Raw genomic sequence first — 14,248 nt, forward strand, 5'->3', positions numbered from 1 at the left:
AAGCAAGATGGGTCGGGATAAGGGCGATCCACTGATTGAACAAGCTCACATTTGAATTGTCTGCCTCATAAAGCAAGAAGATCTGGAAGCAGCTGTGGATTCAGTAGTACTCTAATCCTGACATTTAATTTTGATGTGCCTCCTGAATCATTATAACATCCTTCACAATCTATTTCCTAACATCCAGGTTTTCAACCTCCATAAGGCAGCAAAACTTACCTTTGTCCATGTTCTATCATAGCCAGCCTTCCTTCCCCATAGCCCCAAATCTACCATCACCAGCACTGCTAGGATGACAGACAAGGACTCCGAGGGGTTTAGCTTCATCAGTTACTGTCCTTCCCATACTGTGTCCCAGCTATTCAGAACCATTCTAGAACCTCTCATCAGGCCACACTTTTTCTTGCTTTCACACTATGCATATGCCATTCACTGTCTGAAACACTCGTCATGTGTTGTGTCTGGAGACCTTAGCCCATTCATCCTTAGCTCAGACAATCCCACCTTTGAGAAGCCCTCTCTTGACTTCTCCAAGCTTCACCCCTTCCTCCTCTTCATGCCCTAGTACTTTATGTGCTTCGTGAAAACATTCATTCCAGATCACAGGGTTACAGCTATATCCCCCACTAATCTAGAAACCTTGCTTGGTTATCTCAATATTGGGACTTAGCCCAGGATGTAGCACCTCAGATATTTGGGAATGAGTAAGAAATTCCAAGATAGCACAATTCGTCATGTTTTCATGTGCTGTCTGATTTTAACCCACTCAGAAACATCCACCTGGGTTGCACAACAGCTACAGAGCAAACCCAGATGAATACTCTTTCATTTTGAGGCTACTAAAGATAGAAGGTGGGTGATTCTTGAAAGGATCCAGGCTATCTTTAGTTGGGACACAGTACAGGAGCCAAAATGATTGCTGAATGGACCCTCTTGGCATTCTAAAGCCAGCTGGGTTCAAACTCTACCTCCATGTGACCTTGAGTTACTGGATTAACCTCTAAGCCCCAGTCTCTTGGTTTGTAACATAAAGACAATGAAAGCCCTAACCTCCTAGGGTCAATGTGAGGATGAGGAAGGAGTTAGCACAGGATCAGAAAAGGTGCCAGCTCACTAACTGCTGGCTCGCTGTTTTGCAGCAGCACTGGCTGCAGCAGAGCTGGGGTCCAGTCTTGGCTACTGTTGGTGGTAACAAGCCTTAGACAAGTCTCACTGGGCAATTGGCTTTTTCATCAATGAATGGAAATAATTCCTATTTTGGAGGAAGGTGTTACAACAAAATATGTAAAACTGGCAGGTACACACAAGCTACTTAAATAAAGGTTTCTTCTATTCCCCCTTTTGTTGTGGATCATTGATTTCTGATCTGGAAATTTTCCTTTTCTTTCCAGAAAAGGCAGGAATGTACAATGAAAGGCATCTTGAGTTTCAAACTAAGACATAATGACCTCACTGTAATGTTCCGCACATTCAGCAGAACCCTTTTTTTAAAAATTTCCTTTATTCATATGTCCATACAATGATTGTGTCATTACTCCCCACTTCCCTCCCACCCCCTCCCTTTCCCCTTATCCCCTCTCTTTCGCCCCCACCCCCTCGCTTACAAGCCAATACTGTTTTGCCCTTATCTCTAATTTTGTTGAAGAGAGAGTATAAGCAATAATAAGGAGGACCAGGGATTTTTGTTAGTTGAGGTAAGGATAGCTATATAGGGAGATTCCTACAGATAGAATAATTAATTTATTTGGACTGAGTTGAAAAAGATCCCTATACTTTTTTGGTTGCTATAGAAAAAAGCACACTGAAAGTTTCATTAATTTCATTCAAATGTAGCTCAGAACTTTTGTTCATGGATTCTCCATAAACAGCACTTAGAAAACCCACATATGGCCCAAAAAAATGGTATGTCCAAGTTAAAAATTGTGACAATATCAGTGTCACAATTTTTAAGGATAAGTGCAAATTAAAGATAAATGTATCTTGTTGCAAAGAAGATTTAAAAAAAAAAAAAGAGTGATACATGTCTCATGTTTATTGCTCCTAAAAATGGTACTTGGAAACACATGACTTTAAAGTTAGCACATTCCTTGCTGGATATAGTTCAATTAATAATTTTATCATTCCCCAGGGTTTCAATGATTGTGAGTCAGGAGCTAAAAATAATTCATTTAGAAAAGATCGCAGAAATTATGAAGGAACCTAGAGTTTATATAAAGTTCTCAGACAAACTGCCAGAAGCAGCGGGTAGATTTGCTGTTTAGATCCAGATACCCGAGTATAAACAAGAGTGACTTTGACAAAGTCTGTAAAACTGCCAAATTATTCTGGAATGAAGGAACACAGAAGCCATCTTCCTCAAAAAATTTTAACTTATATAACCCTAAAGAGTTCCTAAATCCAAAACACACACAGGTTATACCATAACCCTGCCTTATTCATGAAATTATCACATGTAATTTTGGTGGTTAAAAAAAACCACCTTTTAAAAATCAAAAGAAATTTCAAAAACAGAAAACTTTATATTCCTACAAATACATTACCCAGCTCAGTCGATATGGAGAAGCTCTCAGTCAGACTTGCATTATTGTCAGGTGTGTTTAAATCACTGTGTGATCTGTAGAGTGTTTCCCTACCCTTCATTTTGTGAAAATTTACCTCCCAAACAACAAATGATAACAAAAAAGCAGATAAAAGTTAATGTGTCTAACTGCAGTGATAAAGGGAAAAATTTGAGATTTGTTGAAAGGTGGCACGTCTTTGGGTGACATTTAGGCAGAAAATGTGTACGGTGTTTTTCTTGTTTTGTTTTCTGGCAGTACTGGGGTTTGAACTCAGGGTCGTGGACTTGCTAGACAGGCATTCTATCACCAAAGCCATGCCTCAAGCCCAGTTATGGGAAAAATGAATCAAGCATGCACAGTATGGTGCTGAACTCCATGCATTCTGAGCATTCAGTATTTCCTCAACGGCTTGTCTCCATGGAACCATACATCCCAATACCAAGGTTCTGTTGTATAGCAGACACTGTTGCAGAAAACATGTGTTTTGTCATTATTAAATATTTTACATGTAGTTATTAAATATTTACATAATCCCTTATTAATGTATGTTATGTGAAATATTTCTCTGACCAAAAAAAAAACCATAGGAGTAAGTAACTCAACACTATCTAAGGAAGAAAGCATTGATATTATTATTATTGTTGTTATTTTATTGCAGTACTAGGTTTGAACTCAGGGTCTCACGCTCTGTGCCACTTGAGCCATTCCACCAGCCCTGACATCATTTTTTTTTTCAGGAAGTGGGATGGCGGTACGAGGGTTTGAACCCAGGGGCCAGGCTCATGATAGGAAACAACTGCACCACTCGAAACGCAATTATTATTAGCCCTGTTGTTTGTGTTTTCTTTTGAGATAGGGTCTTGATAACTGCTAACTTTGTCTGGGCTGACTTTGAACACTCCATTCTACCTCTGTCTCCCAAACAGCTACTACTACACCTAGTTCTGCATTGATCTCAATTTGAAGCTGATTTTTAAATTATTATTTTTAAATGATTAGTAAAAAAATTACATAAAAATTATGCAATATTATTTAACTCACCACAGAATATGATGCCAAGAAATTATGTCAACAAATTTCTGTTTTCTGTGATTAAAAACTGGCAACTTTCCATCCTTCCAATCATTACCAAATATCAAACAAGATATTAAATTAAAAAAGACTGATTAAATTCAGTCTTTTTTTAAAATTTTCCTTAAAAAAAAAACTGGAGCTGGGAAAGCTGGGTGCCGGAGGCTTAGACCTATAACTCTATCCCTTGGAAAAAGAAGTGGTGAGGGTGGGCTGGGAATGTAGCTCGTTGGTAAAGTGCTTGCCTAACTTGCCTAGCATGTGTAAAGCAATGGGTTCCATACCCAGCATTACAAAATGTTTTTTTAGTTTTTAAAAAAGTCTCCACTGCATATTCAACACTGGGTCCAGGGAGTATCACTTAAGCTGTGGGAAAGACACTCAGGTTCTGACACTATTGTTTCTGAGAGCAGGACTTTCCCATGTGGCTTTTCTGCTCCTTTAGAGATTAATCACTAACATCTTCTGAACTTGACTCTCTTGTCTATGTTAGAATATCACTGGAGTCCTCCTCAAGTGATTTGCAGAGCAGGTGGTGATGACTTTAAGCCAAAAAGTCTGTACTCTTGACTTTTTCCAAGAAAAGCTATTCATCTCATTAATAAGCAAGTATAGAATCATGCCAATATCAACACCAGTATTTTCTGCTATCCTACAAAGATTAAGCATAATGTCAGTAAAATGTAACATGATTTAGTGGACACTTCCTTTTTTAAGGGTTAAACATAGGTTTTATTGAGGTATCATGTTTTACATTATTCCATTTCTAAAACTGTGATAAAATATATATACAAATTTACTATCTTAACCATTTTTTAAGCACACTGTTGGCATTAAATACAGTCACGCCATGGTGCCTTACCACTACCATCATCTCTAGAATTCATTTTGTTTTGCAAAACTAAAATGCCATACCCATAAACCAACTCCTCATTCTTCTAGTCCTGACCATCACCACTCTACTTTCTGTCCCCTCTGACTGCTCTAGGTACTTGACATAAATGGAATCACGCAGCATTTGTCCTTTTGTGGCTGGCTTATTACACTTAGCATAATGTCTCCATTTTTTTGCTCAGGTTTTGTGTGTCCATTACTGCTCATATCAGGGGACACTCAATGTTCAAAATAGAAACAGAGCAGCTGCTTCTCACCAGTAAAGCCCTTGGTAATTGGACAGGCTAAACATACACCATTGTGTGAATGAAAATGAAAGCCTGAATGCACTAACAGAATCCAGAGAGCCAGCACCTCAGCATCACAGAACACTGCTCACTGGTGCACCTCAGAGCCCTCACAATGCTGGGCCAACGAGAGGAATCTGTGAGCTAGGACTCCACAACATGTCTGTAAAATAAGTTTGGGTAAGGTTTGACTCAGGGTTGGCCTTTCCATATTAAATGTGTGCTGCAGCTCTCTTCAGGGCCTCAAGGAAATCAATTTCAATATAAATGACTAGCCAGGAAAGATTTAGATTATGAGTCAATTTCAAACTAATGCCTCCATTACATTCAAGGCAATTTTGCTCTCTTAATATAGGTTGGGAATCCCTCATGCAAAATGATTGAGACCAGAAGTGGTTCAGATTTCAGTTATTTTCATATCGGTAAGGATCAGATGTGTGGCATTGTGTTTACACTCAAAAAAGTTTTGGATTTTGGAGCATTTAGAAATTAAGGATTAGGATGCTTAACTTGCGCTAAATTGCATGATTAAAAACACAACTTTCTCCACAAAATACAGCATCTGTGATATGATAACATATAACAGATAGCATTTTGGCTTTTTTGTGTAACTTTTCATCCTCCAACTAAATTATATATTTCAGACAGTCTTTGAGTTCTTCCATGTCCATCATACTCCATTCTCAAACCAATATCCACAATAAAGTAGGTACTGAATAAAATATCACTGGTTGATCAACAATTGATTGCAAAGGTATCACTTATAGCTAATTGGTAAAAACTGGACATTTTGCTGTCAAACAACCCAAAACTGAAATCTCAGTTCTATTCAGGATTGTTCTGAATATGAAATAACAAGACACTTAATGCCACTGACATAGAATTGCAAGAGTAAATAAACAACTGCATTTCAATGCTATGCAGCAAATCTATGTATTTGTCTAACTTTTCATGTTTTTTGACTTGTTCCCATATGGGCAATTTTATAACTAAAGAGAATGATTCAGGCAAATTCAAAACAGCAAGGTTTGGTTTTATTTTATTACTTTTCAGATCCCATTTTATCAAGCAGGTTATCAGTAATCAATGGTGGCTCATTAAAAAAAGCACAGATATAACAGATTCAAGACTTGGATAAAGGAAAAATTAGAAGAATGTCATTTAACACATTCAAGTGTTCACTGGTCATCATGAGTGCTTTCTGTTAGTCAAACCCAACCAGAATTCTTTTGGGGCAACTAATTGAAAAACGCTGAGGAGGGGTCCATGTCCAATGAGGATGAAGAGCATATGAAAGTGCAGAGCGAGATAAGCCATGCTAAAAAGCTAAATATCACATGTTCTTGATCATTTGGGAACCTAGACCTGAAATGATGATGATAATAATAATAATGGGACATGAATGTATATGAGGGACTGTCTTAAGGAAGAGAATTTGGGGAGGGGGATAGGAAACGATACAGAAGGGTGAAGATCAAAGTACACTTACTACATATACACATATGGAAGTAACATAATGAAACCCACCAAACACTGTGTGGAAAAAGGGGGGTCAGGAAGGGGGAAAAATGGAAAAATAATGGAGGTATTCTCTATACATATAAGGAATTATCACAAGGAAATCCCTTGTATTATTAATGTATGATAATTCAAAAACAGGCCTTGGACCCAATGGTTACAAGAAATTTCACCCAGACAAATAAAAGCCTACTATGAGTCTAGCAAGAGTAATAAATACAAAGAAACCTTGACAACCACATGTCAACAAGGAGCAAGCCCTCCTTTGGTGAGACAAAGGCCACAGCAGCTTCCGTACCTGAAGACTGTCTGTGCTTAATGTGGACCAGGAGGAGCAGGTGCCGGGCAGACCCTGTAGGATGGTGGAGACCGACACGCCTTAGATGACAGTAGGAACAGGCAGGACAACTGGTATCTGAAAGAAGTAAAAATGCAAAAGTAAACTACTTTTTCTAAGACATCTTCTGATCTACCTCACCTCCCCAAAATAAGACAAGAAAGCAACAGTGAGAGCATAGAAAGCCGAGAGAATCACACAGCCCACACATTCTCATCACATTTCAGTTAAAGGATCTGAAACTGTTGCCCAACCCTCACCAAGCTGAAATACTGTCAAAGATTTTTTAAGGCCTAGTATTGAACTCAATATAATTTAAAGTGCAACTTTATATGTAGCTAAATTGTGAAGGAACTGAATGCACAGTTATTCAGTCTAATCTCCATAAGAAAGAGCCTGCACTCTGGAAAGCAAACAAATAAAATGTGATTATGCAGAATACATATATTTAGGCTCTACCTATTTTTATTTACAACACCAAGCATACAACAAAAATCATGAAACATACAAGGAAACAGGAAAATATGGTCATAATTAAGAATGAACACAGTGAATAAGCACAGAATTATAGATGGACCATTAATGAGACTAGTATTTTAAAGTTGAGGACTTTAAAACAACTGTAAGGGTCGATGGGTAGCTCACACCTGTAATCCTAGCTACTCAGGAGATGGAGGTCAAAGAATCTCAGTTTGAGGCCACTCTGGGAAAAAAAGTTTATGAGACCCCAATTTCAACCAATATAAAGCTGGTTGTGGTGGTTCACACCTATTATACCAGCTATACAGGAAGCAAAAAACAAGGACGATCAAGGGCCAGGCAGGACCAGGCATAAACTTGAATCCCTATCTCAAAAATAACCAAAGCAAGAGGGACTGGAGGTATTCCTCAAGTGGTAGAGCACCTGCCTAGTAAGAGGAAGTCCCTGAGTTCAAACCTAGTAGCGCATGTGTGCGTGCACACACACACACATGCACGTACACATACACACACACACACACACACACACATACATACACACATACACACATACACACACATACACACACACACACAAAAGCAGTGACAAATACATTAGAGAACCTATGGAAAATAAGGCTCTAAAGGCGCAGAGAATGGACATTCTTAGGATAGAAGCAGAAACTAAAAAAGAACTAAATAAAATCTAAGACTAAAACTGGTAATACTTAAAATTAAATTTTTATTTCAAGGCCTACATTTTTTGGGTCTTTTTTTTTTTTTCCACCTTTGGTGTTGGGATCAAACCCAGGGCCTCACTCATGCATTTGCTCTACCAAATGAACTACATCCTAGCCCTCATGACCTAAATTTTTAACCCTAATAAAAATTTCTTATAATCACTACATATCAAAATATTTATTATATTTTTTGCTTTTTTTTTTTTGAGGCAGGGTCTCACTATGTAGCACAGGCTGGCCTCAAACTCGTGATCCTCCTGCCTCTACCTTCTGAGTGCTGGGATTACAAGCATGTACCACCAGCACTATAAAATATATTATTAAAGTAGAATATGCTAAAAAGTGAATTTACTTTTAAAATAAAAAGTGAGGACTATAAGTCTGCTTTCAACTGTCTAATATGTTCAAAAAAATTATATCCCCAAAAAAAGCAAATCATGACTGAACCAATATTTTAAATATGAGAATCTCTACTCAGTACTGGCAAGTGCAAAGTGGTTAGGGGAAAACATAACTATATGTGGCTTACTGAGCAGAAGCACTGCTTTAAAGTTTGGAACTATTAGAGACTACACTGGAAGTTCCTGATGAGAAAGCTAAAGTCCGTGTCATCCCATGGCTCCTGCTCTGGTAGGAGCCATAATCCTTTTTGCCCTTTGCAGGGTTTCCCTACAAGATATCTGCCTTACCTTCAAACCCCTTCTCCCTCTCACAGGTGATGGTGCCTGGTGTCTCAGGGCCAGCACCATGCACCTCTGAAGGAGGGACTTTACCCAGGCTAACTCAACATTAGGACATGTGTGAGAAACGCAGATTCCCAGGCTCTGGCAGACCTGGTGAATGAGAAACTCTAGCCAGCTGATGATCTGTGTTTGCATGGCCCTCCTGGTGACTCTGCCCAGCCACAGCATGCACAGTATGACCTGACAGAGAATTCCCAAATGGATCTGTGCACAGAAGTCACAAGGGAGCACCACATGAGGTCCCACTAAATCCCATTGTCAAAGAGGGCCACAGATGGTACAGAAAACCAAGTGTTTCCTTGGGTCAACAGTCAGGACCACTAAAGGAGGTCACCTTGAAGGGCCTTTTGTCAGAGACCTGGTATGTTACATGCTACTTGGTCCTGATAGTTGTTGTTTTGCTTGGACCTTCTGCAAGTCGAGAGAACAGAAGGCAAAACCGTAACTCTTCCCAGGCAGATGCCAGGACTGTACTGCACAGTCAGTCCCTGTTCACAGGAGAGCCATGTTCCAGACACATTCAAAGCACAGAAAGAGCCACTCCAGATCTGAAGGCAAACTCCCACTCTGCTTACAGCGTTGATCAGTTTATGATGGTGTTAAAGGGAGAAGTGACCTGATTTCCCAACTCTGTGCCCCTGACAGTGCCCTGAATAGACTCTGTTAAATCTACTGTGGAGCAGGCTTGGAGTCTCTAAAGCATGATGAAATAAGCCCAAAATGAGAAGTAAAAAAGATGGTGCTGGAAAGAGCACAGGAGTTGACAGGTGACAGATTAGCAATCTGGTCCTAGGCGTGCAGAACAGAAAGAGGACCACCCAGCCCCAGTAGATCCTCAGCTCCACCTCCCAACAATATGCCCCCTATTACATGACAGCTGTTCTGGTCCACAGCACCTCCAACCTCAAGGTAGTCTGAATTTGCCTCTTGAACACTTTCCCTCGCAAGTTTTGGTTCTGTAGCATGGAAAACACATAATTCTCTAATCTCTCCTTCACCCTCAACAGCCTTCCTGGTGTTGCAGAACACTACTGATTCAGCTTCCGAAAGTGCTGAGCTGGGACTGCTCCCAAGGACAGGTCTCCACACACCTACCCTTCACCATAAGCCCCTGGTGTGGGCCTGCGGCCAGCCATGGGCACAGCCCAAACACTCCCCATTCAGACTCTTATACTGATCATCCACATGTGATAAAATCTCTATAACATCAGGTATTTTCCATCTAGCTCGGTATTGAAAGGAATTCCAGTTGATAAGTACACCCCAGACAGCCTCAGATCCAGACAGCACACTAATTCCAAACAGCAGTGCAGGAGCAGGGAGGGCTTATTGAAAAAGAAAAACAAAAAAAAAAGCCAGGAGCCCCTGGCTCACACCTATAATCCAAGCTACTCAGAAGGCAGAGATCAGAAGGATCACAACTAGAAGCCAGCCTTAGGCAAACAGTTTGAGAGACCCTACCTCAGAAAAAGGTGTGTGTGTGGGTGGGGGGGGGCCGAGGGCTGGTGTTGTGGCTCAAGGTTTAGGCCCTGAGTTCAAATCCTGGTACTGTTTAAAAAAAAGACCTGGGGGCCCACCCAGGCCTTGGGGAGCGGGGTAAGGAAATAGAATGGACAGCCCAGGCAGTGGTAAAAGTCGTTCTGAGGACCATTTCACTGTGCGTGAGCCCTCAAATCCCTGCAAACGGAAGGTGCCACTCAGCCCAAGTCCTCCACCAACTCTGTCACTTCCCACTCTCCAAACAACTTGAGAATCCATCTCTTCTCTTTGCAACAATGCTCCTGTTAGGAAAGTGCACCATCATACAGGCTGAGTATCCCTTATCCATAATACTTGGGACCAGAGCTGCTTCAGATTTTGGAGTTTTTCAGGTTTGCATAGGCTTTAGTGATTGGGGCAGCCCTAACGTGGAAATCCAAAATCTATTATGCTTCAAAGCCTCAAACTTTTTCAGTGAGTGGATTTCTGGAAGTTTCAGATTGTAGATCATTTCATGTTTTGAGTTTTTGGATTACGGATGTTTAATCTGTAATAAAAAAAACCCTGCAGTGTTGGTCTGAGAGAGAAATGGGATAATCAATCTGCAATGTCCTCCAAAAGCCCTACCCAGGCACAGGGACCAAGAGGTCTGCAGTCAACACACACTGCAACCACCCAGACAAGCTCAGAGTGACCCATGTTCATGGCCCAGAACCAGCACCAAGACCCCACTGGAGAGTTTTTTATGCAGTTCATTCAGGGATCAGAACTTATTTTTCTCCATAGAGCCAATAAAACTTTTAATTTGAAGAGTGAGAAAAAACACAACACATTAAAAATTAAACGGTTAACCACTCTTGATTTAAGCATTTGATATGAAAGGTCATATCTTATGCCTTTTTATTGTAAAGAGTTTAATCAGTATCAATGTAGATTTCAAAACTGACATTAAGAAAGCTTTTAGTTTTACTTTAAACCCCATCTTCTTTCACAAAGAACATGTGAGATACCTTCAAGAAAGATAAAGTAAAATCAGAGGAAAACAGAAAAAAATTTTAGAACCTAGAGAAAATTTAATCATTAGTCACAGAGGTCAGGAGAAGAAAGTAGCTATAATTTTCTAAGTTGCTATAATATGCCTCAATTTTGCCTCTCTCTCTCTCTCTCTCTCTCTCTCTCTGTGTCTGTGTGTATATGTGTGTGTGTGTGTGTGTGTGTGTGTGTGTGTTTGGTGGTACTAAGTTTTGAATTCAGGGTCTTGTACTTTCTAGGCAGGCGCTCTACCACTTGAGCACCCACACTCCCAGCCCTGTACTTTTTTTTTTTTTGTCTTTTCTTTTTTGGTACTGGGATTGAACCCAGAGCCTCATGCATGCTAGGCAAGTGCTGTACCACCGAGCTACATCCCAGCCCTGTACTTTTAATCAGAATGCTTGCCCTGTCCATTTTGACTGATAGAGATATGTAGCGTGTACAGTATAGTATACACTGGGCAATAATGCGTGAGGGGCCTTACAACATCTGGAGCAAATACAGGAAGAGATATCATGTTCCCATCTCTGGGATACCCTTCAACCACAGAAGAGCCCATGACAGGTATAAGGGCTCCTCAATCATGAAGGGTTTCTGAGAGGGTCTAAGATAATGTCTTGCCAGATCAAAGTTGATAGAAGCAAAGTTGTGGGAGGGCCTCATGTATACCCTTGAAAGATTCTTCCAGAACAAACAAGCCTCACAGATTAAGAGCTCAATAGGTTCCTAATTTTTAGATAACATTTCAACATCTGACCAGCATGTAGAATTATTCATTTCTACAGAAGGGATGAAGCCAAAGAGGTACCTCGTGGGCAGAGCCAGAATCTTCTTTGAGAAACAATAGTTTGAAGGTCACTCCAGCACATGGGCTAAGTAGAAGAAGATGGTCAAGACTATTTTGTCCTAGAAATTTTTTACAGCATGTATCACCAAGCTTTCTACCACAGATGTAGAAAAATCTCACATAAAATGCCATTATCAAATATGAACCATTAAACACGATGACTTCAGCTTTAGATGAATTAATGTGAAAGCCATTTTTCGCAATAAGAGTTAGAAATCAGAATCAAGTAGAATCTTGTCAGCACATCTACAGAGCTGGGGGTGACAACCCTGAGTGGCCAGCACCCCACACATACACTCCTCCTTCAATGTGCTATCTACCACATGGACTGTGATGTTAAAGAGTTTTTCTTGCCCCACTAGAAGAAATTTAGAGATTAGGAACAGTATCTTTTTAATCTTTATTCCCAGCACTTCACATAGTGCCCAATAAATACGTTCCACGAACGAAATGCAGTCTATTCAACAGAGCACACTCATGGTGGGGGGACATAATCTTTAAGACCCCTAAACACCTGACCAAACTTGACTACTCACAAACATCTCTACCACTGAGATGAAAGAAGCTTGAAGGGACATCCAGGCAAATCCCCCAGGCTGTTCCTGACACAGCAGTCAATATTTAATATTCTAAGAACTGAGTTTCTCCAGCAGCTGACACTGCCACACCATCATTCACCTCTTTCTGTTTTCAAAATTGTCCTTGACTTTATGAGAAGAGCAGGTTCAAAGTATTACAGAAAATCCAAATCCAAATCCAAATCCAAATCCAAATCTGTAGAACTGTTCTGAACTTCTAGCCTACTAATATTATGAAAAGAAAAACTCAGTTTGGCATGATTTGTTCTTAGTGAAACCATTCTTGCTTTTAGTTACTACTACTTTCTTTTCTACCAGTATACAACCATCTGCTTAGCAGTATGTTTCAGAATGCTGCCAAGAATATGGAGTAAAATAAAGGAACTACAGAATCTAGAAAGGAACCGTCCAGTGGAAATAAAATACAAGTCACACATGTGAAACAAACATGTTGTCTTAAGTTTCCTCACAGTCAAATTAAAAAATAAAAAGAAACAGATGAAAATAATTTTGATAATGTTTTTACTTAATCCAGTGAATGTGAAATATTATCATCCCAGTATCTAATTAATATAAAAATGTGGAAGTTATTTTACATTTTTTTTAAATTAAATCTTCAAAATTGGGTTCGTTTTTAAACATACAGGACATCTCAGTCCAGGCCAGCCACATTTCCAGTGCTCCGTGGCCACCATATTGGAAACACAAGTGCAGGATATCTTGGTGCTTTCTGAGAGTTGGGGTATCCACTTTCCTAGCAGCACCTCATGTTTGTTCTACCACCTCTCAGGAAATTTTCAACAGTGTTTTCTTAATCCCACCTGCAAACTCCTTAGCACCTGAGAGATTATTCCTCTCACCTTTGACACAAACCATCCTCAGAGCAGCAAGGAGGCTCAGTCTGAAACATATACCACCAGCTCTGCTGGCTTCAGTATGATTTACGCCCCTCTGTCAAGTCTCCCAGCTGGTGGTCAGGTAGAGAAGTACTTTATGCCTTTGCAAGTTACTTGACATGACTGTTTCTTCAGTTCCTTTTATTCAGACCACAGAATGTCAAGGAAATAATTGAAAAGGAAGTATGATAAAAGGCTCTTGGGATGACCAGGGGACATAAAGCAAAGAAGCAGCTAACAGGACTTCAGGCCAAGGAAAGAGCAAGTGAAAAGGGAGGGAAATGTCCAAGGACAGGCCAAGCCAGGGAGGACCAGTAAAGGGATGTGTGGGTTTTGTTTTTGGCACAATGGTGAGGGCTTTCAACAGCTGGGCCTCAGCTAATTCTGGAGGGAGGCATAGAAGGAAGATGAGAGAGAAAGGAAAAGAAGACGAAAGCCTAATGGAAGGTGGCAGGTGCCCCTGAACTGCAGAGAGGTGTCAGGAAGGAGATGATTCTCAGGGTCAGACAGAGGGAAAAACCAGGGAAAGGAATGTCAGAGGGACATTCTAGGGAGCTGCTAAACATGAGCTAGAAGGAATTCAGCCTGTCCTCTGCCTTCAGTGTGGAGACTGCTGGCTCAAGGACACTTGCTTGGTATGAATCCTGGCTCAGATCTGGGGAAAAATTCATCCCTCTCCAGGGCAAGCTTCCCAGGTGTCCTTTATTGTCCCTTCATGAGAGGACAGAGCTCCAGCTAATCTATTCAAAATCACAGCACAGCCAGGTGCTGGTGGCTCATGCCTATAATCCTTGCTACTTAGGAGG

General features: G+C 40.4%; 1 protein-coding gene across 8 annotated transcripts in view; it reads right to left on the reverse strand.

Annotated features, from left to right (window-relative positions):
- Fam110b (family with sequence similarity 110 member B) overlaps window positions 1–14,248 on the reverse strand; it is a 135,672-nt gene that overhangs the window by 111,202 nt on the left and 10,222 nt on the right. For all 8 annotated transcript variants that reach the window (XM_074068643.1, XM_074068650.1, XM_074068649.1 and 5 more), the window contains exon 2: window positions 6,630–6,746. The gene's annotated coding sequence lies outside the window, so the exon portion shown is untranslated. The remainder of the gene's footprint in view (window positions 1–6,629; window positions 6,747–14,248) is intronic.

This window comes from Castor canadensis, chromosome 3 (genome assembly GCF_047511655.1).
Source record: "Castor canadensis chromosome 3, mCasCan1.hap1v2, whole genome shotgun sequence".
Lineage (NCBI taxonomy): Eukaryota > Metazoa > Chordata > Mammalia > Rodentia > Castoridae > Castor > Castor canadensis.